The sequence below is a fragment of the Cygnus olor genome, chromosome 2 (assembly GCF_009769625.2).
Source record: "Cygnus olor isolate bCygOlo1 chromosome 2, bCygOlo1.pri.v2, whole genome shotgun sequence".
Lineage (NCBI taxonomy): Eukaryota > Metazoa > Chordata > Aves > Anseriformes > Anatidae > Cygnus > Cygnus olor.
The window spans coordinates 11,572,893-11,577,372 of NC_049170.1; the positions used below are offsets into that span (position 1 = coordinate 11,572,893).

Here is a 4,480-nt window from a genome sequence, read left to right on the forward strand (position 1 = left end):
CAGTACAGTTTATGCAGAGTTTTTGTGCAATCTTAATTCTAACTTCTGCTTCAGTAGAAGGAAGGAGATAGAAATCTGATTTAAAAGCAAAAGCAAAACCAGTTTATGCTACAGGATGCATGAATAGCAAGCCCCAGCTGGCCATTTCCTAAGCTAAATCCAACATGGAAATCTCCGTGCGCCAGGGAAATAAGGTAGCTTTTCCTCACGTGGTGGCACTCAGCCATGATTGTTGTTTTGAACATGGTCAACTAACGCTGACTTTGGATGCAAACTTACTATTATTCATCCTTTTGCTATTGCTATAGAGCAATAGTAAAATCAACATGAGAACTACCCAGTAGTGAAAAATAACAACAACATGTTTATACTGTCTTTTTTTTTTTTTCTCTCCTCAGTATGCTGTTTCAGTCCCGAGTTAGGTCTGTGGGGCCGGGAGCTTCTCTGTCAGATTCTGTGCAAATATCCTGACTTAACAACAGGCTCCGTGGCAAAAGCCAATGCCTCATAGTGAAAGAGGTGAGTCCAGGCGAGACAGAAATGACTTAAGACTTGTGCATATAAGAGACACTTTCTTCACAACCAGCTCCCTGCTCATTGTTTCACTCTAACCCTCTGTGCCTCTCCTGTGTTTGGACAAAGAGCAGAGCTCTGCTAGTACAGCTATGAAATTGGAATAGGATGTGAACCGTGCAAATACATGTCGTGTACACTTAAACCCTCATTTTCAATACTCAGTGATTTTGTAAAAAGTTTGGTACAGCCTTGAACTGTGATATTACCTTTTGCATTTCCAGCACCTCTTTTCTGATGTGTCGGCACAGTAGTAGCATGTTTTTAAGTCTGCTGTGGATAGTATTTGTAGCCAGATGTTTCAGATTTTTCACCAAATTGAGTAATATGTGAGGGGCATCCCACAGAGAGAACACGAGCTGTCTTTTTAAATTAACTGTGAAAGTGATCCTGTCTGTAGGGAGGCAGTGTGCCTGGCAGATAGAGGGAATTCAGTGGTGTGGAGCGGGTGGGACAATGGTGGCTGATGGCCCAGGATGGCACAACAGGACTGGTGGTCCCAGGAAGTCCAGGGGAGGTCTTGCTGAGAGGCCAGCAGGAGGCTGGGTCACAGGCACGCAAATAAACCGAGAGGAGCTAGGGGAACATGGATGAACGTGACCCGCCTTGCTTCAAAGACCACAGGGAGAGAAAGGGCTTGTATGTTCCTGCTGATAATCCAGGCCCGTGCTTGTGAGAGGCAGAAGTGGACCAGTAAGTGGATGGGAGTTATGAACATGAAAAAAAATCTTAAATAGGATTAAATGGAAACCTACAAATATTATTTAAAGTGCAATCTTTCTACAGAGAAATATAAATCACATTAAATCACCAGGAAGGGGGAAAGGAGAAATGGAAAGAAGGATGCAGTTGGTGTTTTGTTTTGTTTTGTTTTGGTTTTTTTAATTGAAAAGCATATAATTACAAAAAATAAAGAGCAGGGGAAAAAATATTTTGACTGACTTAGTGACTAGTACTGTTACCTCTTTTGCCCATCAGCTTTCTCTCTTCTTTTAAACTCTTGGCATCTTGTTTTTTTAATTAAATTGGAAGCTCTTCAGGGCAGAAGCTATATTCAGATATGGAGCAGTAAACACCCTGCAGCAATGAATACTTACCCTGATTGGCACCGCTGAGCAATATAAACACTATGTAAATAATGAGAAAGCCTGAGAGGTGCTGAATCCTGGGTAAACACAGTTTCTTTCCAGCAGCTTATGTTATAGTGAAATGAATTCTAACAGTATACAAAACCATGTCGGTACATGGGCTAAATGCAGCCTGGGCATTCCGTGGAGCTATGGAAACTCAAGAGCTGAAAGACCCCCATGAAGTTCTCTGGGAGTGAAAATGCTCTGGGGAGAAGTTGATTTGGAACTTAGAGCCAGAATTTCCCACCCTTTGGAAAGGGAAAAAATGTCAGAGAGTCCTCTTCTTAATGTGACATTCAGGATGGCATTTAGCTCATGGATTCAATGTTTGTGTGTGAGGTAGAGCCTAGCTTCCATTGCTTAGTGAAACCTGGAGAGCCATCCAGCTGACTAGTGTTCAGCTGCCCACGTACATTTCTCTAATGCAATTCGTGATGCCCACGTATATATTGTGGTGCCACAACACACCATAGCTTCTGACTGCCGCTTTCAAAAGGGGAAAGGTCATGTTTAATGTTTGGCAATTCCCCATAAACATCTTGGGTACCACAGGCAAAGCTGGCACTAGACATACTTAGCCAACTGTGTGTGTCCTGAGAGGTCTACTTTAGGATGAGGTGGGCAGAGCTCTGGATTCCACTGACTGCAGTGAAAGCCTGGACGTCCAACTCACATGTAGATACCTGCCAGGTGTCTTCATCTGCAAGGTGAATCTTAGTGTCCTTTAAGGTGTGTCCTAAGACTTATCTTAGTGTCCTTCAAGATAATACTTAAAAAATAATGCTAATAGTGTAAAAGTTCTTCAACCTCCATTTTAAAATCAGGAGTCAGTCGTGTTTGAGTAGGCTTCGGATCTGCTCTAAGTGTGCCCCCTCTAAACAGAGGAATGAAGCTCGCTCATGCTGTGTAGAGACACCTGAGCTGGCTCTGGACCAGGAACAGTCTGCTCATGATAGTGTAATACCTGCTAGACTAACCAGCGTGGAGAACCACTGCCCTCGCATTGTGCAGAAGGCTGTGCAGAGAATACATGTTCTCAGATGTTACAGAAAATGCATTATACATCTCCAGATCTTTTCTATTTTCCTTTCCTTCTCCTTAGTTTTCCTTTTTCCTTAGGAAGTATTTCCTTCTGAATATGAGAACTTATTGCAGCAAGAAGTAACTTTTGTTTATGTATTTATACAACACAAATACAAGGATCATCTACTCACTGAGAAGGATACCGGGGCAAAACAAATTACAAATATGGGTAGAAAGCAAAGGTGCACACAGGCACACTAAGGCAAGGCTGAGATCGTCTGAGTTTTGATTCAATACTTCAAATATAAAAATACTCATATTCATTTCCATGCATTCTCTTATATACTAAAAAAAATGGTATTTGGGTAGTGCCCAAAGGTTGTTGTTTGTCCTAGATGTAGGCAAATGGAGAAAAGAAACAGTCCTTGACCACAAGGGATTACAGCATAAGGTCAAAGAAAGGAAATGAGAAAGGCATTTAACCTTCCAGGTATGCTGCCCACGTGTAGCAGCAGGACAGATGGACTGGTTGCCTCTGCATTCCCAGATGTTCTCAAAGTGAGCAGAAACTGAACACCACTAAGAGTTTTTATCTGAAAGTCAGTACCAGTATGTTTTTTCACCTCCTACAAACAAAGAAAAAGAAGGGTTTGTTCTGCTTCACTGGAGCAAAAAAAAAATAACACAATAGACTTCCATTCAGGCACACAAACAGCAACTGTCCTGTGACTTCTCTATTTAAATGGGTATCCATGGTGAGATGTGCATCGCTTTCGTTAGATGGCTGCGGAACTGTGCTGTGGTTTACAATGCAGACAGGAAGGAAAAGAGGGCTGAAAAATTCCCCTTACAATGACTGACTGAAAGAATGAATGAATAAATGCAGTAAGATAACAAGTCTGCATTGCATCACACTGCAAAAAGATGATGCCTGTGTTGTCCATCTCTGCGTTACTATTCCTACACTCTGCTTCTCCAGGCCCACTCAAATGAAATGCCAACCTGTCCTTGGAGGCACAGCCCTGACCAGCAGATGGTACGTAAATAGGTGTGAAAACTGCAACATCGCAAAGAGCTTCCTTCTCAGGCTGCATTTCTTGCTTGCTTTCTTCTCTCTTTGTTGGCAGATGGGATTAGCAGTTTGTCCTGTGCTATAAGTAGGCTGCCCTGCATCTTGCCCGGCTCAGGGTGCCCAGGGATGACCTGGCACTGCAGGGGTCTGCTGAGCAGCTGGCCTGGGATGGCAAAAAATGAGAAACTGGAGTAAGATTGTTGGGTTTCCTGAACTGCCTGTTTTCTGGGAAGGATGGCAGAACTGTCGAAAATTTAGGATGCCACTGGTTATGTCATCAAGGCTGTTTATATCGGTGAAATAAAACTGAAAATCAACTGAAGAAGTCTGAACTGATGAGTGATGACTGCCTGGTGTTGGAGTAGTGGTTCAACTTGTTCACAACAAAGATTTGCTGTTCTGCAAATATATATATATATTTTAAATGGTACATGGACCCCAAAATAAGCCAAGAATGGCTTAAAGATTGAAATATGAAAATATTACCTTAGAGTTGTTATTTATATTTTGCATTAAAATACTGAAGGCTCACACTTTTGAGATTTTATCTGTATGTAAATCAGCTAGAAACATTTTTAAATGTCATATTCTGGTGATAAGTTGAATGTAAATCTCCTTTTATAGATCATAACATTCACCATAAAATTATTAGCCTTACCAGTGCGGGATGCAAGTTGGAAGA

General features: G+C 41.8%; 1 long non-coding RNA gene across 1 annotated transcript; it reads left to right on the top strand.

The window, feature by feature from the left end:
* Positions 1–402: 402 nt before the first annotated feature.
* Positions 403–4,169, top strand: LOC121065697. The gene is made up of 3 exons (XR_005817262.1): positions 403–519; positions 3,706–3,762; positions 3,854–4,169. It is a non-coding gene; the product is annotated as an uncharacterized LOC121065697 (long non-coding RNA).
* The last annotated feature ends 311 nt before the right edge of the window (positions 4,170–4,480 follow it).